We start from the raw sequence: 21,386 nt of genomic DNA on the forward strand, positions 1-21,386 counted from the left end.
CGACATACGAAATCCACTGCCCAGCTACGCGTCGGCAACTAACAAAACGCCGACCCTGCCAGGATTCGAACCTGGAATCTTCTGATCCGTAGTCAGACGCGTTATCCGTTGCGCCACAGGGCCAGTGGCAGCATTTCTTTCTACGAGACAAGTGCAATTCGCTAAGAAACGTGTTCTCCATGGCTGAGCAAGCTCCCAAGGAAGGTACCTTTCGTGCAGCTGCGTGGCCGCAGTGCGCCTGCAGAGCTTAGAGCTTGCCACGCATCTGCTCTCGCTGTTCGACAGGTAGCAGAAGGCAAGGCGCGCGTTTTCCCACGTTTTCTCGACGACGAGAGCCGGTTGATGTGCATGTAAGCGTAGCATATGAAACAAGAATAGCACGAAGCATTGGTAGTCAGGTGCCAAAGTCGCAGTATGGCATCAGGTGGCGATCGTATGTTTCTGTGGCCACCACTGGTTTGCAGCAAAGTGAATACCGCTAACTGAAAGCACTCTGTTGTAGCCCCAGTGGCGCAATTGGTTAGCGCACGGTACTTATAAGGCAGTAGCCGTGAGCAATGCCGGGGTTGTGAGTTCGAGCCTCACCTGGGGCATACTTTTATTTCTTAGCAGCTGTCTCTGACAGCAACAGGAGGCTAGGTTTGAGATGTATCAGCTATTTGAGTAACATAATTGTGCATTCGAGACGCTAGCTGCGTCTTCCTCGGTAGTATAGTGGTTAGTATCCCCGCCTGTCACGCGGGAGACCGGGGTTCGATTCCCCGCCGGGGAGGCACATCCGATTTTTAATTGCTGCTCTATCACTCGCTGAACTTAGTGTAGGTCGTTTGCGGCTACTAGCACCATATCTCTCGCACACAGGCACCTGTCTACAGCGCATCCTCGGTAGTATAGTGGTTAGTATCCCCGCCTGTCACGCGGGAGACCGGGGTTCGATTCCCCGCCGGGGAGATGCGATTTTTATCTCACAACCCTGTTCGAGTGTTGCGCGTATGTGGGTCGTAAGAGCATTAACTTTGCGATCGTGGAGTGTAGTTGGCGCAAAATCTTAAAAAATGCTACAACTTAGGAAGTGGTTCTCGCATTCTTCACATTTCAGAATTGCGGGGAATGCTGTTAACGCTGTATCAAAGCACCCCAGCCGACGCTGTGGGCGTAATAATCGAGCTCGGCACAGTCCGCAAAAGAAATAATTTTAGCAGAGCGTGGTTTCGATCCACGGACCTCTGGGTTATGGGCCCAGCACGCTTCCACTGCGCCACTCTGCTGCCTGGGGTAGCGCCGGCTCTTCGCCACGTGACGTGGGACACTTGGAAAGTGTTGTCTGCGTCGCTTTCACACGCCTGTATTTAATTGCGTATCATCTCCTACAGCTCTCAGCTTGACTTGTCTCGACTTTGCTCGACTGACGCTACGCTGACGCTTGCAGGCAGCGATATTTACCACGATCGACTCGACATGCAGCTGCGAGATGCACAGGAGCAACAAAGCACTCCACGGTGCGGCGACATACGAAATCCACTGCCCAGCTACGCGTCGGCAACTAACAAAACGCCGACCCTGCCAGGATTCGAACCTGGAATCTTCTGATCCGTAGTCAGACGCGTTATCCGTTGCGCCACAGGGCCAGTGGCAGCATTTCTTTCTACGAGACAAGTGCAATTCGCTAAGAAACGTGTTCTCCATGGCTGAGCAAGCTCCCAAGGAAGGTACCTTTCGTGCAGCTGCGTGGCCGCAGTGCGCCTGCAGAGCTTAGAGCTTGCCACGCATCTGCTCTCGCTGTTCGACAGGTAGCAGAAGGCAAGGCGCGCGTTTTCCCACGTTTTCTCGACGACGAGAGCCGGTTGATGTGCATGTAAGCGTAGCATATGAAACAAGAATAGCACGAAGCATTGGTAGTCAGGTGCCAAAGTCGCAGTATGGCATCAGGTGGCGATCGTATGTTTCTGTGGCCACCACTGGTTTGCAGCAAAGTGAATACCGCTAACTGAAAGCACTCTGTTGTAGCCCCAGTGGCGCAATTGGTTAGCGCACGGTACTTATAAGGCAGTAGCCGTGAGCAATGCCGGGGTTGTGAGTTCGAGCCTCACCTGGGGCATACTTTTATTTCTTAGCAGCTGTCTCTGACAGCAACAGGAGGCTAGGTTTGAGATGTATCAGCTATTTGAGTAACATAATTGTGCATTCGAGACGCTAGCTGCGTCTTCCTCGGTAGTATAGTGGTTAGTATCCCCGCCTGTCACGCGGGAGACCGGGGTTCGATTCCCCGCCGGGGAGGCACATCCGATTTTTAATTGCTGCTCTATCACTCGCTGAACTTAGTGTAGGTCGTTTGCGGCTACTAGCACCATATCTCTCGCACACAGGCACCTGTCTACAGCGCATCCTCGGTAGTATAGTGGTTAGTATCCCCGCCTGTCACGCGGGAGACCGGGGTTCGATTCCCCGCCGGGGAGATGCGATTTTTATCTCACAACCCTGTTCGAGTGTTGCGCGTATGTGGGTCGTAAGAGCATTAACTTTGCGATCGTGGAGTGTAGTTGGCGCAAAATCTTAAAAAATGCTACAACTTAGGAAGTGGTTCTCGCATTCTTCACATTTCAGAATTGCGGGGAATGCTGTTAACGCTGTATCAAAGCACCCCAGCCGACGCTGTGGGCGTAATAATCGAGCTCGGCACAGTCCGCAAAAGAAATAATTTTAGCAGAGCGTGGTTTCGATCCACGGACCTCTGGGTTATGGGCCCAGCACGCTTCCACTGCGCCACTCTGCTGCCTGGGGTAGCGCCGGCTCTTCGCCACGTGACGTGGGACACTTGGAAAGTGTTGTCTGCGTCGCTTTCACACGCCTGTATTTAATTGCGTATCATCTCCTACAGCTCTCAGCTTGACTTGTCTCGACTTTGCTCGACTGACGCTACGCTGACGCTTGCAGGCAGCGATATTTACCACGATCGACTCGACATGCAGCTGCGAGATGCACAGGAGCAACAAAGCACTCCACGGTGCGGCGACATACGAAATCCACTGCCCAGCTACGCGTCGGCAACTAACAAAACGCCGACCCTGCCAGGATTCGAACCTGGAATCTTCTGATCCGTAGTCAGACGCGTTATCCGTTGCGCCACAGGGCCAGTGGCAGCATTTCTTTCTACGAGACAAGTGCAATTCGCTAAGAAACGTGTTCTCCATGGCTGAGCAAGCTCCCAAGGAAGGTACCTTTCGTGCAGCTGCGTGGCCGCAGTGCGCCTGCAGAGCTTAGAGCTTGCCACGCATCTGCTCTCGCTGTTCGACAGGTAGCAGAAGGCAAGGCGCGCGTTTTCCCACGTTTTCTCGACGACGAGAGCCGGTTGATGTGCATGTAAGCGTAGCATATGAAACAAGAATAGCACGAAGCATTGGTAGTCAGGTGCCAAAGTCGCAGTATGGCATCAGGTGGCGATCGTATGTTTCTGTGGCCACCACTGGTTTGCAGCAAAGTGAATACCGCTAACTGAAAGCACTCTGTTGTAGCCCCAGTGGCGCAATTGGTTAGCGCACGGTACTTATAAGGCAGTAGCCGTGAGCAATGCCGGGGTTGTGAGTTCGAGCCTCACCTGGGGCATACTTTTATTTCTTAGCAGCTGTCTCTGACAGCAACAGGAGGCTAGGTTTGAGATGTATCAGCTATTTGAGTAACATAATTGTGCATTCGAGACGCTAGCTGCGTCTTCCTCGGTAGTATAGTGGTTAGTATCCCCGCCTGTCACGCGGGAGACCGGGGTTCGATTCCCCGCCGGGGAGGCACATCCGATTTTTAATTGCTGCTCTATCACTCGCTGAACTTAGTGTAGGTCGTTTGCGGCTACTAGCACCATATCTCTCGCACACAGGCACCTGTCTACAGCGCATCCTCGGTAGTATAGTGGTTAGTATCCCCGCCTGTCACGCGGGAGACCGGGGTTCGATTCCCCGCTGGGGAGATGCGATTTTTATCTCACAACCCTGTTCGAGTGTTGCGCGTATGTGGGTCGTAAGAGCATTAACTTTGCGATCGTGGAGTGTAGTTGGCGCAAAATCTTAAAAAATGCTACAACTTAGGAAGTGGTTCTCGCATTCTTCACATTTCAGAATTGCGGGGAATGCTGTTAACGCTGTATCAAAGCACCCCAGCCGACGCTGTGGGCGTAATAATCGAGCTCGGCACAGTCCGCAAAAGAAATAATTTTAGCAGAGCGTGGTTTCGATCCACGGACCTCTGGGTTATGGGCCCAGCACGCTTCCACTGCGCCACTCTGCTGCCTGGGGTAGCGCCGGCTCTTCGCCACGTGACGTGGGACACTTGGAAAGTGTTGTCTGCGTCGCTTTCACACGCCTGTATTTAATTGCGTATCATCTCCTACAGCTCTCAGCTTGACTTGTCTCGACTTTGCTCGACTGACGCTACGCTGACGCTTGCAGGCAGCGATATTTACCACGATCGACTCGACATGCAGCTGCGAGATGCACAGGAGCAACAAAGCACTCCACGGTGCGGCGACATACGAAATCCACTGCCCAGCTACGCGTCGGCAACTAACAAAACGCCGACCCTGCCAGGATTCGAACCTGGAATCTTCTGATCCGTAGTCAGACGCGTTATCCGTTGCGCCACAGGGCCAGTGGCAGCATTTCTTTCTACGAGACAAGTGCAATTCGCTAAGAAACGTGTTCTCCATGGCTGAGCAAGCTCCCAAGGAAGGTACCTTTCGTGCAGCTGCGTGGCCGCAGTGCGCCTGCAGAGCTTAGAGCTTGCCACGCATCTGCTCTCGCTGTTCGACAGGTAGCAGAAGGCAAGGCGCGCGTTTTCCCACGTTTTCTCGACGACGAGAGCCGGTTGATGTGCATGTAAGCGTAGCATATGAAACAAGAATAGCACGAAGCATTGGTAGTCAGGTGCCAAAGTCGCAGTATGGCATCAGGTGGCGATCGTATGTTTCTGTGGCCACCACTGGTTTGCAGCAAAGTGAATACCGCTAACTGAAAGCACTCTGTTGTAGCCCCAGTGGCGCAATTGGTTAGCGCACGGTACTTATAAGGCAGTAGCCGTGAGCAATGCCGGGGTTGTGAGTTCGAGCCTCACCTGGGGCATACTTTTATTTCTTAGCAGCTGTCTCTGACAGCAACAGGAGGCTAGGTTTGAGATGTATCAGCTATTTGAGTAACATAATTGTGCATTCGAGACGCTAGCTGCGTCTTCCTCGGTAGTATAGTGGTTAGTATCCCCGCCTGTCACGCGGGAGACCGGGGTTCGATTCCCCGCCGGGGAGGCACATCCGATTTTTAATTGCTGCTCTATCACTCGCTGAACTTAGTGTAGGTCGTTTGCGGCTACTAGCACCATATCTCTCGCACACAGGCACCTGTCTACAGCGCATCCTCGGTAGTATAGTGGTTAGTATCCCCGCCTGTCACGCGGGAGACCGGGGTTCGATTCCCCGCCGGGGAGATGCGATTTTTATCTCACAACCCTGTTCGAGTGTTGCGCGTATGTGGGTCGTAAGAGCATTAACTTTGCGATCGTGGAGTGTAGTTGGCGCAAAATCTTAAAAAATGCTACAACTTAGGAAGTGGTTCTCGCATTCTTCACATTTCAGAATTGCGGGGAATGCTGTTAACGCTGTATCAAAGCACCCCAGCCGACGCTGTGGGCGTAATAATCGAGCTCGGCACAGTCCGCAAAAGAAATAATTTTAGCAGAGCGTGGTTTCGATCCACGGACCTCTGGGTTATGGGCCCAGCACGCTTCCACTGCGCCACTCTGCTGCCTGGGGTAGCGCCGGCTCTTCGCCACGTGACGTGGGACACTTGGAAAGTGTTGTCTGCGTCGCTTTCACACGCCTGTATTTAATTGCGTATCATCTCCTACAGCTCTCAGCTTGACTTGTCTCGACTTTGCTCGACTGACGCTACGCTGACGCTTGCAGGCAGCGATATTTACCACGATCGACTCGACATGCAGCTGCGAGATGCACAGGAGCAACAAAGCACTCCACGGTGCGGCGACATACGAAATCCACTGCCCAGCTACGCGTCGGCAACTAACAAAACGCCGACCCTGCCAGGATTCGAACCTGGAATCTTCTGATCCGTAGTCAGACGCGTTATCCGTTGCGCCACAGGGCCAGTGGCAGCATTTCTTTCTACGAGACAAGTGCAATTCGCTAAGAAACGTGTTCTCCATGGCTGAGCAAGCTCCCAAGGAAGGTACCTTTCGTGCAGCTGCGTGGCCGCAGTGCGCCTGCAGAGCTTAGAGCTTGCCACGCATCTGCTCTCGCTGTTCGACAGGTAGCAGAAGGCAAGGCGCGCGTTTTCCCACGTTTTCTCGACGACGAGAGCCGGTTGATGTGCATGTAAGCGTAGCATATGAAACAAGAATAGCACGAAGCATTGGTAGTCAGGTGCCAAAGTCGCAGTATGGCATCAGGTGGCGATCGTATGTTTCTGTGGCCACCACTGGTTTGCAGCAAAGTGAATACCGCTAACTGAAAGCACTCTGTTGTAGCCCCAGTGGCGCAATTGGTTAGCGCACGGTACTTATAAGGCAGTAGCCGTGAGCAATGCCGGGGTTGTGAGTTCGAGCCTCACCTGGGGCGTACTTTTATTTCTTAGCAGCTGTCTCTGACAGCAACAGGAGGCTAGGTTTGAGATGTATCAGCTATTTGAGTAACATAATTGTGCATTCGAGACGCTAGCTGCGTCTTCCTCGGTAGTATAGTGGTTAGTATCCCCGCCTGTCACGCGGGAGACCGGGGTTCGATTCCCCGCCGGGGAGGCACATCCGATTTTTAATTGCTGCTCTATCACTCGCTGAACTTAGTGTAGGTCGTTTGCGGCTACTAGCACCATATCTCTCGCACACAGGCACCTGTCTACAGCGCATCCTCGGTAGTATAGTGGTTAGTATCCCCGCCTGTCACGCGGGAGACCGGGGTTCGATTCCCCGCCGGGGAGATGCGATTTTTATCTCACAACCCTGTTCGAGTGTTGCGCGTATGTGGGTCGTAAGAGCATTAACTTTGCGATCGTGGAGTGTAGTTGGCGCAAAATCTTAAAAAATGCTACAACTTAGGAAGTGGTTCTCGCATTCTTCACATTTCAGAATTGCGGGGAATGCTGTTAACGCTGTATCAAAGCACCCCAGCCGACGCTGTGGGCGTAATAATCGAGCTCGGCACAGTCCGCAAAAGAAATAATTTTAGCAGAGCGTGGTTTCGATCCACGGACCTCTGGGTTATGGGCCCAGCACGCTTCCACTGCGCCACTCTGCTGCCTGGGGTAGCGCCGGCTCTTCGCCACGTGACGTGGGACACTTGGAAAGTGTTGTCTGCGTCGCTTTCACACGCCTGTATTTAATTGCGTATCATCTCCTACAGCTCTCAGCTTGACTTGTCTCGACTTTGCTCGACTGACGCTACGCTGACGCTTGCAGGCAGCGATATTTACCACGATCGACTCGACATGCAGCTGCGAGATGCACAGGAGCAACAAAGCACTCCACGGTGCGGCGACATACGAAATCCACTGCCCAGCTACGCGTCGGCAACTAACAAAACGCCGACCCTGCCAGGATTCGAACCTGGAATCTTCTGATCCGTAGTCAGACGCGTTATCCGTTGCGCCACAGGGCCAGTGGCAGCATTTCTTTCTACGAGACAAGTGCAATTCGCTAAGAAACGTGTTCTCCATGGCTGAGCAAGCTCCCAAGGAAGGTACCTTTCGTGCAGCTGCGTGGCCGCAGTGCGCCTGCAGAGCTTAGAGCTTGCCACGCATCTGCTCTCGCTGTTCGACAGGTAGCAGAAGGCAAGGCGCGCGTTTTCCCACGTTTTCTCGACGACGAGAGCCGGTTGATGTGCATGTAAGCGTAGCATATGAAACAAGAATAGCACGAAGCATTGGTAGTCAGGTGCCAAAGTCGCAGTATGGCATCAGGTGGCGATCGTATGTTTCTGTGGCCACCACTGGTTTGCAGCAAAGTGAATACCGCTAACTGAAAGCACTCTGTTGTAGCCCCAGTGGCGCAATTGGTTAGCGCACGGTACTTATAAGGCAGTAGCCGTGAGCAATGCCGGGGTTGTGAGTTCGAGCCTCACCTGGGGCATACTTTTATTTCTTAGCAGCTGTCTCTGACAGCAACAGGAGGCTAGGTTTGAGATGTATCAGCTATTTGAGTAACATAATTGTGCATTCGAGACGCTAGCTGCGTCTTCCTCGGTAGTATAGTGGTTAGTATCCCCGCCTGTCACGCGGGAGACCGGGGTTCGATTCCCCGCCGGGGAGGCACATCCGATTTTTAATTGCTGCTCTATCACTCGCTGAACTTAGTGTAGGTCGTTTGCGGCTACTAGCACCATATCTCTCGCACACAGGCACCTGTCTACAGCGCATCCTCGGTAGTATAGTGGTTAGTATCCCCGCCTGTCACGCGGGAGACCGGGGTTCGATTCCCCGCTGGGGAGATGCGATTTTTATCTCACAACCCTGTTCGAGTGTTGCGCGTATGTGGGTCGTAAGAGCATTAACTTTGCGATCGTGGAGTGTAGTTGGCGCAAAATCTTAAAAAATGCTACAACTTAGGAAGTGGTTCTCGCATTCTTCACATTTCAGAATTGCGGGGAATGCTGTTAACGCTGTATCAAAGCACCCCAGCCGACGCTGTGGGCGTAATAATCGAGCTCGGCACAGTCCGCAAAAGAAATAATTTTAGCAGAGCGTGGTTTCGATCCACGGACCTCTGGGTTATGGGCCCAGCACGCTTCCACTGCGCCACTCTGCTGCCTGGGGTAGCGCCGGCTCTTCGCCACGTGACGTGGGACACTTGGAAAGTGTTGTCTGCGTCGCTTTCACACGCCTGTATTTAATTGCGTATCATCTCCTACAGCTCTCAGCTTGACTTGTCTCGACTTTGCTCGACTGACGCTACGCTGACGCTTGCAGGCAGCGATATTTACCACGATCGACTCGACATGCAGCTGCGAGATGCACAGGAGCAACAAAGCACTCCACGGTGCGGCGACATACGAAATCCACTGCCCAGCTACGCGTCGGCAACTAACAAAACGCCGACCCTGCCAGGATTCGAACCTGGAATCTTCTGATCCGTAGTCAGACGCGTTATCCGTTGCGCCACAGGGCCAGTGGCAGCATTTCTTTCTACGAGACAAGTGCAATTCGCTAAGAAACGTGTTCTCCATGGCTGAGCAAGCTCCCAAGGAAGGTACCTTTCGTGCAGCTGCGTGGCCGCAGTGCGCCTGCAGAGCTTAGAGCTTGCCACGCATCTGCTCTCGCTGTTCGACAGGTAGCAGAAGGCAAGGCGCGCGTTTTCCCACGTTTTCTCGACGACGAGAGCCGGTTGATGTGCATGTAAGCGTAGCATATGAAACAAGAATAGCACGAAGCATTGGTAGTCAGGTGCCAAAGTCGCAGTATGGCATCAGGTGGCGATCGTATGTTTCTGTGGCCACCACTGGTTTGCAGCAAAGTGAATACCGCTAACTGAAAGCACTCTGTTGTAGCCCCAGTGGCGCAATTGGTTAGCGCACGGTACTTATAAGGCAGTAGCCGTGAGCAATGCCGGGGTTGTGAGTTCGAGCCTCACCTGGGGCATACTTTTATTTCTTAGCAGCTGTCTCTGACAGCAACAGGAGGCTAGGTTTGAGATGTATCAGCTATTTGAGTAACATAATTGTGCATTCGAGACGCTAGCTGCGTCTTCCTCGGTAGTATAGTGGTTAGTATCCCCGCCTGTCACGCGGGAGACCGGGGTTCGATTCCCCGCCGGGGAGGCACATCCGATTTTTAATTGCTGCTCTATCACTCGCTGAACTTAGTGTAGGTCGTTTGCGGCTACTAGCACCATATCTCTCGCACACAGGCACCTGTCTACAGCGCATCCTCGGTAGTATAGTGGTTAGTATCCCCGCCTGTCACGCGGGAGACCGGGGTTCGATTCCCCGCCGGGGAGATGCGATTTTTATCTCACAACCCTGTTCGAGTGTTGCGCGTATGTGGGTCGTAAGAGCATTAACTTTGCGATCGTGGAGTGTAGTTGGCGCAAAATCTTAAAAAATGCTACAACTTAGGAAGTGGTTCTCGCATTCTTCACATTTCAGAATTGCGGGGAATGCTGTTAACGCTGTATCAAAGCACCCCAGCCGACGCTGTGGGCGTAATAATCGAGCTCGGCACAGTCCGCAAAAGAAATAATTTTAGCAGAGCGTGGTTTCGATCCACGGACCTCTGGGTTATGGGCCCAGCACGCTTCCACTGCGCCACTCTGCTGCCTGGGGTAGCGCCGGCTCTTCGCCACGTGACGTGGGACACTTGGAAAGTGTTGTCTGCGTCGCTTTCACACGCCTGTATTTAATTGCGTATCATCTCCTACAGCTCTCAGCTTGACTTGTCTCGACTTTGCTCGACTGACGCTACGCTGACGCTTGCAGGCAGCGATATTTACCACGATCGACTCGACATGCAGCTGCGAGATGCACAGGAGCAACAAAGCACTCCACGGTGCGGCGACATACGAAATCCACTGCCCAGCTACGCGTCGGCAACTAACAAAACGCCGACCCTGCCAGGATTCGAACCTGGAATCTTCTGATCCGTAGTCAGACGCGTTATCCGTTGCGCCACAGGGCCAGTGGCAGCATTTCTTTCTACGAGACAAGTGCAATTCGCTAAGAAACGTGTTCTCCATGGCTGAGCAAGCTCCCAAGGAAGGTACCTTTCGTGCAGCTGCGTGGCCGCAGTGCGCCTGCAGAGCTTAGAGCTTGCCACGCATCTGCTCTCGCTGTTCGACAGGTAGCAGAAGGCAAGGCGCGCGTTTTCCCACGTTTTCTCGACGACGAGAGCCGGTTGATGTGCATGTAAGCGTAGCATATGAAACAAGAATAGCACGAAGCATTGGTAGTCAGGTGCCAAAGTCGCAGTATGGCATCAGGTGGCGATCGTATGTTTCTGTGGCCACCACTGGTTTGCAGCAAAGTGAATACCGCTAACTGAAAGCACTCTGTTGTAGCCCCAGTGGCGCATTTGGTTAGCGCACGGTACTTATAAGGCAGTAGCCGTGAGCAATGCCGGGGTTGTGAGTTCGAGCCTCACCTGGGGCATACTTTTATTTCTTAGCAGCTGTCTCTGACAGCAACAGGAGGCTAGGTTTGAGATGTATCAGCTATTTGAGTAACATAATTGTGCATTCGAGACGCTAGCTGCGTCTTCCTCGGTAGTATAGTGGTTAGTATCCCCGCCTGTCACGCGGGAGACCGGGGTTCGATTCCCCGCCGGGGAGGCACATCCGATTTTTAATTGCTGCTCTATCACTCGCTGAACTTAGTGTAGGTCGTTTGCGGCTACTAGCACCATATCTCTCGCACACAGGCACCTGTCTACAGCGCATCCTCGGTAGTATAGTGGTTAGTATCCCCGCCTGTCACGCGGGAGACCGGGGTTCGATTCCCCGCCGGGGAGATGCGATTTTTATCTCACAACCCTGTTCGAGTGTTGCGCGTATGTGGGTCGTAAGAGCATTAACTTTGCGATCGTGGAGTGTAGTTGGCGCAAAATCTTAAAAAATGCTACAACTTAGGAAGTGGTTCTCGCATTCTTCACATTTCAGAATTGCGGGGAATGCTGTTAACGCTGTATCAAAGCACCCCAGCCGACGCTGTGGGCGTAATAATCGAGCTCGGCACAGTCCGCAAAAGAAATAATTTTAACAGAGCGTGGTTTCGATCCACGGACCTCTGGGTTATGGGCCCAGCACGCTTCCACTGCGCCACTCTGCTGCCTGGGGTAGCGCCGGCTCTTCGCCACGTGACGTGGGACACTTGGAAAGTGTTGTCTGCGTCGCTTTCACACGCCTGTATTTAATTGCGTATCATCTCCTACAGCTCTCAGCTTGACTTGTCTCGACTTTGCTCGACTGACGCTACGCTGACGCTTGCAGGCAGCGATATTTACCACGATCGACTCGACATGCAGCTGCGAGATGCACAGGAGCAACAAAGCACTCCACGGTGCGGCGACATACGAAATCCACTGCCCAGCTACGCGTCGGCAACTAACAAAACGCCGACCCTGCCAGGATTCGAACCTGGAATCTTCTGATCCGTAGTCAGACGCGTTATCCGTTGCGCCACAGGGCCAGTGGCAGCATTTCTTTCTACGAGACAAGTGCAATTCGCTAAGAAACGTGTTCTCCATGGCTGAGCAAGCTCCCAAGGAAGGTACCTTTCGTGCAGCTGCGTGGCCGCAGTGCGCCTGCAGAGCTTAGAGCTTGCCACGCATCTGCTCTCGCTGTTCGACAGGTAGCAGAAGGCAAGGCGCGCGTTTTCCCACGTTTTCTCGACGACGAGAGCCGGTTGATGTGCATGTAAGCGTAGCATATGAAACAAGAATAGCACGAAGCATTGGTAGTCAGGTGCCAAAGTCGCAGTATGGCATCAGGTGGCGATCGTATGTTTCTGTGGCCACCACTGGTTTGCAGCAAAGTGAATACCGCTAACTGAAAGCACTCTGTTGTAGCCCCAGTGGCGCAATTGGTTAGCGCTCGGTACTTATAAGGCAGTAGCCGTGAGCAATGCCGGGGTTGTGAGTTCGAGCCTCACCTGGGGCATACTTTTATTTCTTAGCAGCTGTCTCTGACAGCAACAGGAGGCTAGGTTTGAGATGTATCAGCTATTTGAGTAACATAATTGTGCATTCGAGACGCTAGCTGCGTCTTCCTCGGTAGTATAGTGGTTAGTATCCCCGCCTGTCACGCGGGAGACCGGGGTTCGATTCCCCGCCGGGGAGGCACATCCGATTTTTAATTGCTGCTCTATCACTCGCTGAACTTAGTGTAGGTCGTTTGCGGCTACTAGCACCATATCTCTCGCACACAGGCACCTGTCTACAGCGCATCCTCGGTAGTATAGTGGTTAGTATCCCCGCCTGTCACGCGGGAGACCGGGGTTCGATTCCCCGCCGGGGAGATGCGATTTTTATCTCACAACCCTGTTCGAGTGTTGCGCGTATGTGGGTCGTAAGAGCATTAACTTTGCGATCGTGGAGTGTAGTTGGCGCAAAATCTTAAAAAATGCTACAACTTAGGAAGTGGTTCTCGCATTCTTCACATTTCAGAATTGCGGGGAATGCTGTTAACGCTGTATCAAAGCACCCCAGCCGACGCTGTGGGCGTAATAATCGAGCTCGGCACAGTCCGCAAAAGAAATAATTTTAACAGAGCGTGGTTTCGATCCACGGACCTCTGGGTTATGGGCCCAGCACGCTTCCACTGCGCCACTCTGCTGCCTGGGGTAGCGCCGGCTCTTCGCCACGTGACGTGGGACACTTGGAAAGTGTTGTCTGCGTCGCTTTCACACGCCTGTATTTAATTGCGTATCATCTCCTACAGCTCTCAGCTTGACTTGTCTCGACTTTGCTCGACTGACGCTACGCTGACGCTTGCAGGCAGCGATATTTACCACGATCGACTCGACATGCAGCTGCGAGATGCACAGGAGCAACAAAGCACTCCACGGTGCGGCGACATACGAAATCCACTGCCCAGCTACGCGTCGGCAACTAACAAAACGCCGACCCTGCCAGGATTCGAACCTGGAATCTTCTGATCCGTAGTCAGACGCGTTATCCGTTGCGCCACAGGGCCAGTGGCAGCATTTCTTTCTACGAGACAAGTGCAATTCGCTAAGAAACGTGTTCTCCATGGCTGAGCAAGCTCCCAAGGAAGGTACCTTTCGTGCAGCTGCGTGGCCGCAGTGCGCCTGCAGAGCTTAGAGCTTGCCACGCATCTGCTCTCGCTGTTCGACAGGTAGCAGAAGGCAAGGCGCGCGTTTTCCCACGTTTTCTCGACGACGAGAGCCGGTTGATGTGCATGTAAGCGTAGCATATGAAACAAGAATAGCACGAAGCATTGGTAGTCAGGTGCCAAAGTCGCAGTATGGCATCAGGTGGCGATCGTATGTTTCTGTGGCCACCACTGGTTTGCAGCAAAGTGAATACCGCTAACTGAAAGCACTCTGTTGTAGCCCCAGTGGCGCAATTGGTTAGCGCTCGGTACTTATAAGGCAGTAGCCGTGAGCAATGCCGGGGTTGTGAGTTCGAGCCTCACCTGGGGCATACTTTTATTTCTTAGCAGCTGTCTCTGACAGCAACAGGAGGCTAGGTTTGAGATGTATCAGCTATTTGAGTAACATAATTGTGCATTCGAGACGCTAGCTGCGTCTTCCTCGGTAGTATAGTGGTTAGTATCCCCGCCTGTCACGCGGGAGACCGGGGTTCGATTCCCCGCCGGGGAGGCACATCCGATTTTTAATTGCTGCTCTATCACTCGCTGAACTTAGTGTAGGTCGTTTGCGGCTACTAGCACCATATCTCTCGCACACAGGCACCTGTCTACAGCGCATCCTCGGTAGTATAGTGGTTAGTATCCCCGCCTGTCACGCGGGAGACCGGGGTTCGATTCCCCGCCGGGGAGATGCGATTTTTATCTCACAACCCTGTTCGAGTGTTGCGCGTATGTGGGTCGTAAGAGCATTAACTTTGCGATCGTGGAGTGTAGTTGGCGCAAAATCTTAAAAAATGCTACAACCTAGGAAGTGGTTCTCGCATTCTTCACATTTCAGAATTGCGGGGAATGCTGTTAACGCTGTATCAAAGCACCCCAGCCGACGCTGTGGGCGTAATAATCGAGCTCGGCACAGTCCGCAAAAGAAATAATTTTAGCAGAGCGTGGTTTCGATCCACGGACCTCTGGGTTATGGGCCCAGCACGCTTCCACTGCGCCACTCTGCTGCCTGGGGTAGCGCCGGCTCTTCGCCACGTGACGTGGGACACTTGGAAAGTGTTGTCTGCGTCGCTTTCACACGCCTGTATTTAATTGCGTATCATCTCCTACAGCTCTCAGCTTGACTTGTCTCGACTTTGCTCGACTGACGCTACGCTGACGCTTGCAGGCAGCGATATTTACCACGATCGACTCGACATGCAGCTGCGAGATGCACAGGAGCAACAAAGCACTCCACGGTGCGGCGACATACGAAATCCACTGCCCAGCTACGCGTCGGCAACTAACAAAACGCCGACCCTGCCAGGATTCGAACCTGGAATCTTCTGATCCGTAGTCAGACGCGTTATCCGTTGCGCCACAGGGCCAGTGGCAGCATTTCTTTCTACGAGACAAGTGCAATTCGCTAAGAAACGTGTTCTCCATGGCTGAGCAAGCTCCCAAGGAAGGTACCTTTCGTGCAGCTGCGTGGCCGCAGTGCGCCTGCAGAGCTTAGAGCTTGCCACGCATCTGCTCTCGCTGTTCGACAGGTAGCAGAAGGCAAGGCGCGCGTTTTCCCACGTTTTCTCGACGACGAGAGCCGGTTGATGTGCATGTAAGCGTAGCATATGAAACAAGAATAGCACGAAGCATTGGTAGTCAGGTGCCAAAGTCGCAGTATGGCATCAGGTGGCGATCGTATGTTTCTGTGGCCACCACTGGTTTGCAGCAAAGTGAATACCGCTAACTGAAAGCACTCTGTTGTAGCCCCAGTGGCGCAATTGGTTAGCGCACGGTACTTATAAGGCAGTAGCCGTGAGCAATGCCGGGGTTGTGAGTTCGAGCCTCACCTGGGGCATACTTTTATTTCTTAGCAGCTGTCTCTGACAGCAACAGGAGGCTAGGTTTGAGATGTATCAGCTATTTGAGTAACATAATTGTGCATTCGAGACGCTAGCTGCGTCTTCCTCGGTAGTATAGTGGTTAGTATCCCCGCCTGTCACGCGGGAGACCGGGGTTCGATTCCCCGCCGGGGAGGCACATCCGATTTTTAATTGCTGCTCTATCACTCGCTGAACTTAGTGTAGGTCGTTTGCGGCTACTAGCACCATATCTCTCGCACACAGGCACCTGTCTACAGCGCATCCTCGGTAGTATAGTGGTTAGTATCCCCGCCTGTCACGCGGGAGACCGGGGTTCGATTCCCCGCCGGGGAGATGCGATTTTTATCTCACAACCCTGTTCGAGTGTTGCGCGTATGTGGGTCGTAAGAGCATTAACTTTGCGATCGTGGAGTGTAGTTGGCGCAAAATCTTAAAAAATGCTACAACTTAGGAAGTGGTTCTCGCATTCTTCACATTTCAGAATTGCGGGGAATGCTGTTAACGCTGTATCAAAGCACCCCAGCCGACGCTGTGGGCGTAATAATCGAGCTCGGCACAGTCCGCAAAAGAAATAATTTTAGCAGAGCGTGGTTTCGATCCACGGACCTCTGGGTTATGGGCCCAGCACGCTTCCACTGCGCCACTCTGCTGCCTGGGGTAGCGCCGGCTCTTCGCCACGTGACGTGGGACACTTGGAAAGTGTTGTCTGCGTCGCTTTCACACGCCTGTATTTAATTGCGTATCATCTCCTACAGCTCTCAGCTTGACTTGTCTCGACTTTGCTCGACTGACGCTACGCTGACGCTTGCAGGCAGCGATATTTACCACGATCGACTCGACATGCAGCTGCGAGATGCACAGGAGCAACAAAGCACTCCACGGTGCGGCGACATACGAAATCCACTGCCCAGCTACGCGTCGGCAACTAACAAAACGCCGACCCTGCCAGGATTCGAACCTGGAATCTTCTGATCCGTAGTCAGACGCGTTATCCGTTGCGCCACAGGGCCAGTGGCAGCATTTCTTTCTACGAGACAAGTGCAATTCGCTAAGAAACGTGTTCTCCATGGCTGAGCAAGCTCCCAAGGAAGGTACCTTTCGTGCAGCTGCGTGGCCGCAGTGCGCCTGCAGAGCTTAGAGCTTGCCACGCATCTGCTCTCGCTGTTCGACAGGTAGCAGAAGGCAAGGCGCGCGTTTTCCCACGTTTTCTCGACGACGAGAGCCGGTTGATGTGCATGTAAGCGTAGCATATGAAACAAGAATAGCACGAAGCATTGGTAGTCAGGTGCCAAAGTCGCAGTATGGCATCAGGTGGCGATCGTATGTTTCTGTGGCCACCACTGGTTTGCAGCAAAGTGAATACCGCTAACTGAAAGCACTCTGTTGTAGCCCCAGTGGCGCAATTGGTTAGCGCACGGTACTTATAAGGCAGTAGCCGTGAGCAATGCCGGGGTTGTGAGTTCGAGCCTCACCTGGGGCATACTTTTATTTCTTAGCAGCTGTCTCTGACAGCAACAGGAGGCTAGGTTTGAGATGTATCAGCTATTTGAGTAACATAATTGTGCATTCGAGACGCTAGCTGCGTCTTCCTCGGTAGTATAGTGGTTAGTATCCCCGCCTGTCACGCGGGAGACCGGGGTTCGATTCCCCGCCGGGGAGGCACATCCGATTTTTAATTGCTGCTCTATCACTCGCTGAACTTAGTGTAGGTCGTTTGCGGCTACTAGCACCATATCTCTCGCACACAGGCACCTGTCTACAGCGCATCCTCGGTAGTATAGTGGTTAGTATCCCCGCCTGTCACGCGGGAGACCGGGGTTCGATTCCCCGCCGGGGAGATGCGATTTTTATCTCACAACCCTGTTCGAGTGTTGCGCGTATGTGGGTCGTAAGAGCATTAACTTTGCGATCGTGGAGTGTAGTTGGCGCAAAATCTTAAAAAATGCTACAACCTAGGAAGTGGTTCTCGCATTCTTCACATTTCAGAATTGCGGGGAATGCTGTTAACGCTGTATCAAAGCACCCCAGCCGACGCTGTGGGCGTAATAATCGAGCTCGGCACAGTCCGCAAAAGAAATAATTTTAGCAGAGCGTGGTTTCGATCCACGGACCTCTGGGTTATGGGCCCAGCACGCTTCCACTGCGCCACTCTGCTGCCTGGGGTAGCGCCGGCTCTTCGCCACGTGACGTGGGACACTTGGAAAGTGTTGTCTGCGTCGCTTTCACACGCCTGTATTTAATTGCGTATCATCTCCTACAGCTCTCAGCTTGACTTGTCTCGACTTTGCTCGACTGACGCTACGCTGACGCTTGCAGGCAGCGATATTTACCACGATCGACTCGACATGCAGCTGCGAGATGCACAGGAGCAACAAAGCACTCCACGGTGCGGCGACATACGAAATCCACTGCCCAGCTACGCGTCGGCAACTAACAAAACGCCGACCCTGCCAGGATTCGAACCTGGAATCTTCTGATCCGTAGTCAGACGCGTTATCCGTTGCGCCACAGGGCCAGTGGCAGCATTTCTTTCTACGAGACAAGTGCAATTCGCTAAGAAACGTGTTCTCCATGGCTGAGCAAGCTCCCAAGGAAGGTACCTTTCGTGCAGCTGCGTGGCCGCAGTGCGCCTGCAGAGCTTAGAGCTTGCCACGCATCTGCTCTCGCTGTTCGACAGGTAGCAGAAGGCAAGGCGCGCGTTTTCCCACGTTTTCTCGACGACGAGAGCCGGTTGATGTGCATGTAAGCGTAGCATATGAAACAAGAATAGCACGAAGCATTGGTAGTCAGGTGCCAAAGTCGCAGTATGGCATCAGGTGGCGATCGTATGTTTCTGTGGCCACCACTGGTTTGCAGCAAAGTGAATACCGCTAACTGAAAGCACTCTGTTGTAGCCCCAGTGGCGCAATTGGTTAGCGCACGGTACTTATAAGGCAGTAGCCGTGAGCAATGCCGGGGTTGTGAGTTCGAGCCTCACCTGGGGCATACTTTTATTTCTTAGCAGCTGTCTCTGACAGCAACAGGAGGCTAGGTTTGAGATGTATCAGCTATTTGAGTAACATAATTGTGCATTCGAGACGCTAGCTGCGTCTTCCTCGGTAGTATAGTGGTTAGTATCCCCGCCTGTCACGCGGGAGACCGGGGTTCGATTCCCCGCCGGGGAGGCACATCCGATTTTTAATTGCTGCTCTATCACTCGCTGAACTTAGTGTAGGTCGTTTGCGGCTACTAGCACCATATCTCTCGCACACAGGCACCTGTCTACAGCGCATCCTCGGTAGTATAGTGGTTAGTATCCCCGCCTGTCACGCGGGAGACCGGGGTTCGATTCCCCGCCGGGGAGATGCGATTTTTATCTCACAACCCTGTTCGAGTGTTGCGCGTATGTGGGTCGTAAGAGCATTAACTTTGCGATCGTGGAGTGTAGTTGGCGCAAAATCTTAAAAAATGCTACAACTTAGGAAGTGGTTCTCGCATTCTTCACATTTCAGAATTGCGGGGAATGCTGTTAACGCTGTATCAAAGCACCCCAGCCGACGCTGTGGGCGTAATAATCGAGCTCGGCACAGTCCGCAAAAGAAATAATTTTAGCAGAGCGTGGTTTCGATCCACGGACCTCTGGGTTATGGGCCCAGCACGCTTCCACTGCGCCACTCTGCTGCCTGGGGTAGCGCCGGCTCTTCGCCACGTGACGTGGGACACTTGGAAAGTGTTGTCTGCGTCGCTTTCACACGCCTGTATTTAATTGCGTATCATCTCCTACAGCTCTCAGCTTGACTTGTCTCGACTTTGCTCGACTGACGCTACGCTGACGCTTGCAGGCAGCGATATTTACCACGATCGACTCGACATGCAGCTGCGAGATGCACAGGAGCAACAAAGCACTCCACGGTGCGGCGACATACGAAATCCACTGCCCAGCTACGCGTCGGCAACTAACAAAACGCCGACCCTGCCAGGATTCGAACCTGGAATCTTCTGATCCGTAGTCAGACGCGTTATCCGTTGCGCCACAGGGCCAGTGGCAGCATTTCTTTCTACGAGACAAGTGCAATTCGCTAAGAAACGTGTTCTCCATGGCTGAGCAAGCTCCCAAGGAAGGTACCTTTCGTGCAGCTGCGTGGCCGCAGTGCGCCTGCAGAGCTTAGAGCTTGCCACGCATCTGCTCTCGCTGTTCGACAGGTAGCAGAAGGCAAGGCGCGCGTTTTCCCACGTTTTCTCGACGACGAGAGCCGGTTGATGTGCATGTAAGCGTAGCATATGAAACAAGAATAGCACGAAGCATTGGTAGTCAGGTGCCAAAGTCGCAGTATGGCATCAGGTGGCGATCGTATGTTTCTGTGGCCACCACTGGTTTGCAGCAAAGTGAATACCGCTAACTGAAAGCACTCTGTTGTAGCCCCAGTGGCGCAATTGGTTAGCGCACGGTACTTATAAGGCAGTAGCCGTGAGCAATGCCGGGGTTGTGAGTTCGAGCCTCACCTGGGGCATACTTTTATTTCTTAGCAGCTGTCTCTGACAGCAACAGGAGGCTAGGTTTGAGATGTATCAGCTATTTGAGTAACATAATTGTGCATTCGAGACGCTAGCTGCGTCTTCCTCGGTAGTATAGTGGTTAGTATCCCCGCCTGTCACGCGGGAGACCGGGGTTCGATTCCCCGCCGGGGAGGCACATCCGATTTTTAATTGCTGCTCTATCACTCGCTGAACTTAGTGTAGGTCGTTTGCGGCTACTAGCACCATATCTCTCGCACACAGGCACCTGTCTACAGCGCATCCTCGGTAGTATAGTGGTTAGTATCCCCGCCTGTCACGCGGGAGACCGGGGTTCGATTCCCCGCCGGGGAGATGCGATTTTTATCTCACAACCCTGTTCGAGTGTTGCGCGTATGTGGGTCGTAAGAGCATTAACTTTGCGATCGTGGAGTGTAGTTGGCGCAAAATCTTAAAAAATGCTACAACTTAGGAAGTGGTTCTCGCATTCTTCACATTTCAGAATTGCGGGGAATGCTGTTAACGCTGTATCAAAGCACCCCAGCCGACGCTGTGGGCGTAATAATCGAGCTCGGCACAGTCCGCAAAAGAAATAATTTTAGCAGAGCGTGGTTTCGATCCACGGACCTCTGGGTTATGGGCCCAGCACGCTTCCACTGCGCCACTCTGCTGCCTGGGGTAGCGCCGGCTCTTCGCCACGTGACGTGGGACACTTGGAAAGTGTTGTCTGCGTCGCTTTCACACGCCTGTATTTAATTGCGTATCATCTCCTACAGCTCTCAGCTTGACTTGTCTCGACTTTGCTCGACTGACGCTACGCTGACGCTTGCAGGCAGCGATATTTACCACGATCGACTCGACATGCAGCTGCGAGATGCACAGGAGCAACAAAGCACTCCACGGTGCGGCGACATACGAAATCCACTGCCCAGCTACGCGTCGGCAACTAACAAAACGCCGACCCTGCCAGGATTCGAACCTGGAATCTTCTGATCCGTAGTCAGACGCGTTATCCGTTGCGCCACAGGGCCAGTGGCAGCATTTCTTTCTACGAGACAAGTGCAATTCGCTAAGAAACGTGTTCTCCATGGCTGAGCAAGCTCCCAAGGAAGGTACCTTTCGTGCAGCTGCGTGGCCGCAGTGCGCCTGCAGAGCTTAGAGCTTGCCACGCATCTGCTCTCGCTGTTCGACAGGTAGCAGAAGGCAAGGCGCGCGTTTTCCCAC

General features: G+C 53.1%; 69 non-coding genes across 69 annotated transcripts; 42 read left to right on the forward strand and 27 right to left on the reverse strand.

Moving 5' to 3' along the window:
* Positions 1–50: 50 nt before the first annotated feature.
* On the reverse strand, positions 51–123 carry Trnar-acg. Its single transcript has one exon. It is a non-coding gene; the product is annotated as a tRNA-Arg (tRNA).
* A 378-nt stretch (positions 124–501) lies between these two features.
* Positions 502–593, forward strand: Trnai-uau. The gene is given in 2 exon segments: positions 502–539; positions 558–593. It is a non-coding gene; the product is annotated as a tRNA-Ile (tRNA).
* Positions 594–700: 107 nt separating this feature from the next.
* On the forward strand, positions 701–772 carry Trnad-guc. Its single transcript has one exon. It is a non-coding gene; the product is annotated as a tRNA-Asp (tRNA).
* Positions 773–879: 107 nt separating this feature from the next.
* Trnad-guc lies at positions 880–951 on the forward strand. Its single transcript has one exon. It is a non-coding gene; the product is annotated as a tRNA-Asp (tRNA).
* Positions 952–1,196: 245 nt separating this feature from the next.
* On the reverse strand, positions 1,197–1,268 carry Trnam-cau. The gene has a single exon. It is a non-coding gene; the product is annotated as a tRNA-Met (tRNA).
* A 287-nt stretch (positions 1,269–1,555) lies between these two features.
* Trnar-acg lies at positions 1,556–1,628 on the reverse strand. Its single transcript has one exon. It is a non-coding gene; the product is annotated as a tRNA-Arg (tRNA).
* A 378-nt stretch (positions 1,629–2,006) lies between these two features.
* Trnai-uau lies at positions 2,007–2,098 on the forward strand. Its single transcript is given in 2 exon segments — positions 2,007–2,044; positions 2,063–2,098. It is a non-coding gene; the product is annotated as a tRNA-Ile (tRNA).
* A 107-nt stretch (positions 2,099–2,205) lies between these two features.
* Trnad-guc lies at positions 2,206–2,277 on the forward strand. Its single transcript has one exon. It is a non-coding gene; the product is annotated as a tRNA-Asp (tRNA).
* Positions 2,278–2,384: 107 nt separating this feature from the next.
* On the forward strand, positions 2,385–2,456 carry Trnad-guc. Its single transcript has one exon. It is a non-coding gene; the product is annotated as a tRNA-Asp (tRNA).
* Positions 2,457–2,701: 245 nt separating this feature from the next.
* On the reverse strand, positions 2,702–2,773 carry Trnam-cau. The gene has a single exon. It is a non-coding gene; the product is annotated as a tRNA-Met (tRNA).
* Positions 2,774–3,060: 287 nt separating this feature from the next.
* Trnar-acg lies at positions 3,061–3,133 on the reverse strand. Its single transcript has one exon. It is a non-coding gene; the product is annotated as a tRNA-Arg (tRNA).
* Positions 3,134–3,511: 378 nt separating this feature from the next.
* Positions 3,512–3,603, forward strand: Trnai-uau. Its single transcript is given in 2 exon segments — positions 3,512–3,549; positions 3,568–3,603. It is a non-coding gene; the product is annotated as a tRNA-Ile (tRNA).
* A 107-nt stretch (positions 3,604–3,710) lies between these two features.
* Trnad-guc lies at positions 3,711–3,782 on the forward strand. Its single transcript has one exon. It is a non-coding gene; the product is annotated as a tRNA-Asp (tRNA).
* A 107-nt stretch (positions 3,783–3,889) lies between these two features.
* On the forward strand, positions 3,890–3,961 carry Trnad-guc. Its single transcript has one exon. It is a non-coding gene; the product is annotated as a tRNA-Asp (tRNA).
* Positions 3,962–4,206: 245 nt separating this feature from the next.
* On the reverse strand, positions 4,207–4,278 carry Trnam-cau. The gene has a single exon. It is a non-coding gene; the product is annotated as a tRNA-Met (tRNA).
* A 287-nt stretch (positions 4,279–4,565) lies between these two features.
* Positions 4,566–4,638, reverse strand: Trnar-acg. Its single transcript has one exon. It is a non-coding gene; the product is annotated as a tRNA-Arg (tRNA).
* Positions 4,639–5,016: 378 nt separating this feature from the next.
* Positions 5,017–5,108, forward strand: Trnai-uau. The gene is given in 2 exon segments: positions 5,017–5,054; positions 5,073–5,108. It is a non-coding gene; the product is annotated as a tRNA-Ile (tRNA).
* A 107-nt stretch (positions 5,109–5,215) lies between these two features.
* Trnad-guc lies at positions 5,216–5,287 on the forward strand. The gene has a single exon. It is a non-coding gene; the product is annotated as a tRNA-Asp (tRNA).
* Positions 5,288–5,394: 107 nt separating this feature from the next.
* Positions 5,395–5,466, forward strand: Trnad-guc. Its single transcript has one exon. It is a non-coding gene; the product is annotated as a tRNA-Asp (tRNA).
* Positions 5,467–5,711: 245 nt separating this feature from the next.
* Positions 5,712–5,783, reverse strand: Trnam-cau. Its single transcript has one exon. It is a non-coding gene; the product is annotated as a tRNA-Met (tRNA).
* Positions 5,784–6,070: 287 nt separating this feature from the next.
* Trnar-acg lies at positions 6,071–6,143 on the reverse strand. Its single transcript has one exon. It is a non-coding gene; the product is annotated as a tRNA-Arg (tRNA).
* Positions 6,144–6,521: 378 nt separating this feature from the next.
* On the forward strand, positions 6,522–6,613 carry Trnai-uau. The gene is given in 2 exon segments: positions 6,522–6,559; positions 6,578–6,613. It is a non-coding gene; the product is annotated as a tRNA-Ile (tRNA).
* A 107-nt stretch (positions 6,614–6,720) lies between these two features.
* Positions 6,721–6,792, forward strand: Trnad-guc. The gene has a single exon. It is a non-coding gene; the product is annotated as a tRNA-Asp (tRNA).
* A 107-nt stretch (positions 6,793–6,899) lies between these two features.
* On the forward strand, positions 6,900–6,971 carry Trnad-guc. The gene has a single exon. It is a non-coding gene; the product is annotated as a tRNA-Asp (tRNA).
* Positions 6,972–7,216: 245 nt separating this feature from the next.
* Trnam-cau lies at positions 7,217–7,288 on the reverse strand. Its single transcript has one exon. It is a non-coding gene; the product is annotated as a tRNA-Met (tRNA).
* Positions 7,289–7,575: 287 nt separating this feature from the next.
* On the reverse strand, positions 7,576–7,648 carry Trnar-acg. Its single transcript has one exon. It is a non-coding gene; the product is annotated as a tRNA-Arg (tRNA).
* Positions 7,649–8,026: 378 nt separating this feature from the next.
* On the forward strand, positions 8,027–8,118 carry Trnai-uau. The gene is given in 2 exon segments: positions 8,027–8,064; positions 8,083–8,118. It is a non-coding gene; the product is annotated as a tRNA-Ile (tRNA).
* A 107-nt stretch (positions 8,119–8,225) lies between these two features.
* On the forward strand, positions 8,226–8,297 carry Trnad-guc. Its single transcript has one exon. It is a non-coding gene; the product is annotated as a tRNA-Asp (tRNA).
* Positions 8,298–8,404: 107 nt separating this feature from the next.
* Trnad-guc lies at positions 8,405–8,476 on the forward strand. Its single transcript has one exon. It is a non-coding gene; the product is annotated as a tRNA-Asp (tRNA).
* A 245-nt stretch (positions 8,477–8,721) lies between these two features.
* Positions 8,722–8,793, reverse strand: Trnam-cau. The gene has a single exon. It is a non-coding gene; the product is annotated as a tRNA-Met (tRNA).
* A 287-nt stretch (positions 8,794–9,080) lies between these two features.
* Trnar-acg lies at positions 9,081–9,153 on the reverse strand. Its single transcript has one exon. It is a non-coding gene; the product is annotated as a tRNA-Arg (tRNA).
* Positions 9,154–9,531: 378 nt separating this feature from the next.
* Positions 9,532–9,623, forward strand: Trnai-uau. Its single transcript is given in 2 exon segments — positions 9,532–9,569; positions 9,588–9,623. It is a non-coding gene; the product is annotated as a tRNA-Ile (tRNA).
* Positions 9,624–9,730: 107 nt separating this feature from the next.
* Positions 9,731–9,802, forward strand: Trnad-guc. The gene has a single exon. It is a non-coding gene; the product is annotated as a tRNA-Asp (tRNA).
* A 107-nt stretch (positions 9,803–9,909) lies between these two features.
* On the forward strand, positions 9,910–9,981 carry Trnad-guc. Its single transcript has one exon. It is a non-coding gene; the product is annotated as a tRNA-Asp (tRNA).
* A 245-nt stretch (positions 9,982–10,226) lies between these two features.
* Trnam-cau lies at positions 10,227–10,298 on the reverse strand. The gene has a single exon. It is a non-coding gene; the product is annotated as a tRNA-Met (tRNA).
* A 287-nt stretch (positions 10,299–10,585) lies between these two features.
* On the reverse strand, positions 10,586–10,658 carry Trnar-acg. Its single transcript has one exon. It is a non-coding gene; the product is annotated as a tRNA-Arg (tRNA).
* A 378-nt stretch (positions 10,659–11,036) lies between these two features.
* On the forward strand, positions 11,037–11,128 carry Trnai-uau. The gene is given in 2 exon segments: positions 11,037–11,074; positions 11,093–11,128. It is a non-coding gene; the product is annotated as a tRNA-Ile (tRNA).
* Positions 11,129–11,235: 107 nt separating this feature from the next.
* Trnad-guc lies at positions 11,236–11,307 on the forward strand. The gene has a single exon. It is a non-coding gene; the product is annotated as a tRNA-Asp (tRNA).
* Positions 11,308–11,414: 107 nt separating this feature from the next.
* Positions 11,415–11,486, forward strand: Trnad-guc. The gene has a single exon. It is a non-coding gene; the product is annotated as a tRNA-Asp (tRNA).
* Positions 11,487–12,090: 604 nt separating this feature from the next.
* Positions 12,091–12,163, reverse strand: Trnar-acg. Its single transcript has one exon. It is a non-coding gene; the product is annotated as a tRNA-Arg (tRNA).
* Positions 12,164–12,541: 378 nt separating this feature from the next.
* Positions 12,542–12,633, forward strand: Trnai-uau. The gene is given in 2 exon segments: positions 12,542–12,579; positions 12,598–12,633. It is a non-coding gene; the product is annotated as a tRNA-Ile (tRNA).
* Positions 12,634–12,740: 107 nt separating this feature from the next.
* Trnad-guc lies at positions 12,741–12,812 on the forward strand. The gene has a single exon. It is a non-coding gene; the product is annotated as a tRNA-Asp (tRNA).
* Positions 12,813–12,919: 107 nt separating this feature from the next.
* Trnad-guc lies at positions 12,920–12,991 on the forward strand. The gene has a single exon. It is a non-coding gene; the product is annotated as a tRNA-Asp (tRNA).
* A 604-nt stretch (positions 12,992–13,595) lies between these two features.
* On the reverse strand, positions 13,596–13,668 carry Trnar-acg. Its single transcript has one exon. It is a non-coding gene; the product is annotated as a tRNA-Arg (tRNA).
* A 378-nt stretch (positions 13,669–14,046) lies between these two features.
* Trnai-uau lies at positions 14,047–14,138 on the forward strand. The gene is given in 2 exon segments: positions 14,047–14,084; positions 14,103–14,138. It is a non-coding gene; the product is annotated as a tRNA-Ile (tRNA).
* A 107-nt stretch (positions 14,139–14,245) lies between these two features.
* Trnad-guc lies at positions 14,246–14,317 on the forward strand. Its single transcript has one exon. It is a non-coding gene; the product is annotated as a tRNA-Asp (tRNA).
* A 107-nt stretch (positions 14,318–14,424) lies between these two features.
* Positions 14,425–14,496, forward strand: Trnad-guc. Its single transcript has one exon. It is a non-coding gene; the product is annotated as a tRNA-Asp (tRNA).
* Positions 14,497–14,741: 245 nt separating this feature from the next.
* Trnam-cau lies at positions 14,742–14,813 on the reverse strand. The gene has a single exon. It is a non-coding gene; the product is annotated as a tRNA-Met (tRNA).
* A 287-nt stretch (positions 14,814–15,100) lies between these two features.
* On the reverse strand, positions 15,101–15,173 carry Trnar-acg. Its single transcript has one exon. It is a non-coding gene; the product is annotated as a tRNA-Arg (tRNA).
* Positions 15,174–15,551: 378 nt separating this feature from the next.
* Positions 15,552–15,643, forward strand: Trnai-uau. The gene is given in 2 exon segments: positions 15,552–15,589; positions 15,608–15,643. It is a non-coding gene; the product is annotated as a tRNA-Ile (tRNA).
* Positions 15,644–15,750: 107 nt separating this feature from the next.
* Trnad-guc lies at positions 15,751–15,822 on the forward strand. The gene has a single exon. It is a non-coding gene; the product is annotated as a tRNA-Asp (tRNA).
* Positions 15,823–15,929: 107 nt separating this feature from the next.
* Positions 15,930–16,001, forward strand: Trnad-guc. The gene has a single exon. It is a non-coding gene; the product is annotated as a tRNA-Asp (tRNA).
* Positions 16,002–16,246: 245 nt separating this feature from the next.
* Positions 16,247–16,318, reverse strand: Trnam-cau. Its single transcript has one exon. It is a non-coding gene; the product is annotated as a tRNA-Met (tRNA).
* A 287-nt stretch (positions 16,319–16,605) lies between these two features.
* Trnar-acg lies at positions 16,606–16,678 on the reverse strand. Its single transcript has one exon. It is a non-coding gene; the product is annotated as a tRNA-Arg (tRNA).
* A 378-nt stretch (positions 16,679–17,056) lies between these two features.
* Positions 17,057–17,148, forward strand: Trnai-uau. The gene is given in 2 exon segments: positions 17,057–17,094; positions 17,113–17,148. It is a non-coding gene; the product is annotated as a tRNA-Ile (tRNA).
* A 107-nt stretch (positions 17,149–17,255) lies between these two features.
* On the forward strand, positions 17,256–17,327 carry Trnad-guc. The gene has a single exon. It is a non-coding gene; the product is annotated as a tRNA-Asp (tRNA).
* A 107-nt stretch (positions 17,328–17,434) lies between these two features.
* Trnad-guc lies at positions 17,435–17,506 on the forward strand. The gene has a single exon. It is a non-coding gene; the product is annotated as a tRNA-Asp (tRNA).
* A 245-nt stretch (positions 17,507–17,751) lies between these two features.
* On the reverse strand, positions 17,752–17,823 carry Trnam-cau. Its single transcript has one exon. It is a non-coding gene; the product is annotated as a tRNA-Met (tRNA).
* Positions 17,824–18,110: 287 nt separating this feature from the next.
* On the reverse strand, positions 18,111–18,183 carry Trnar-acg. The gene has a single exon. It is a non-coding gene; the product is annotated as a tRNA-Arg (tRNA).
* A 378-nt stretch (positions 18,184–18,561) lies between these two features.
* Positions 18,562–18,653, forward strand: Trnai-uau. The gene is given in 2 exon segments: positions 18,562–18,599; positions 18,618–18,653. It is a non-coding gene; the product is annotated as a tRNA-Ile (tRNA).
* Positions 18,654–18,760: 107 nt separating this feature from the next.
* On the forward strand, positions 18,761–18,832 carry Trnad-guc. Its single transcript has one exon. It is a non-coding gene; the product is annotated as a tRNA-Asp (tRNA).
* Positions 18,833–18,939: 107 nt separating this feature from the next.
* Positions 18,940–19,011, forward strand: Trnad-guc. The gene has a single exon. It is a non-coding gene; the product is annotated as a tRNA-Asp (tRNA).
* Positions 19,012–19,256: 245 nt separating this feature from the next.
* On the reverse strand, positions 19,257–19,328 carry Trnam-cau. The gene has a single exon. It is a non-coding gene; the product is annotated as a tRNA-Met (tRNA).
* A 287-nt stretch (positions 19,329–19,615) lies between these two features.
* Positions 19,616–19,688, reverse strand: Trnar-acg. The gene has a single exon. It is a non-coding gene; the product is annotated as a tRNA-Arg (tRNA).
* A 378-nt stretch (positions 19,689–20,066) lies between these two features.
* Positions 20,067–20,158, forward strand: Trnai-uau. Its single transcript is given in 2 exon segments — positions 20,067–20,104; positions 20,123–20,158. It is a non-coding gene; the product is annotated as a tRNA-Ile (tRNA).
* Positions 20,159–20,265: 107 nt separating this feature from the next.
* Positions 20,266–20,337, forward strand: Trnad-guc. The gene has a single exon. It is a non-coding gene; the product is annotated as a tRNA-Asp (tRNA).
* Positions 20,338–20,444: 107 nt separating this feature from the next.
* Positions 20,445–20,516, forward strand: Trnad-guc. The gene has a single exon. It is a non-coding gene; the product is annotated as a tRNA-Asp (tRNA).
* A 245-nt stretch (positions 20,517–20,761) lies between these two features.
* On the reverse strand, positions 20,762–20,833 carry Trnam-cau. Its single transcript has one exon. It is a non-coding gene; the product is annotated as a tRNA-Met (tRNA).
* A 287-nt stretch (positions 20,834–21,120) lies between these two features.
* Positions 21,121–21,193, reverse strand: Trnar-acg. The gene has a single exon. It is a non-coding gene; the product is annotated as a tRNA-Arg (tRNA).
* Positions 21,194–21,386: the final 193 nt, after the last annotated feature.

This window comes from Schistocerca americana, unplaced genomic scaffold (assembly GCF_021461395.2).
Source record: "Schistocerca americana isolate TAMUIC-IGC-003095 unplaced genomic scaffold, iqSchAmer2.1 HiC_scaffold_282, whole genome shotgun sequence".
Classification (NCBI taxonomy): domain Eukaryota; kingdom Metazoa; phylum Arthropoda; class Insecta; order Orthoptera; family Acrididae; genus Schistocerca; species Schistocerca americana.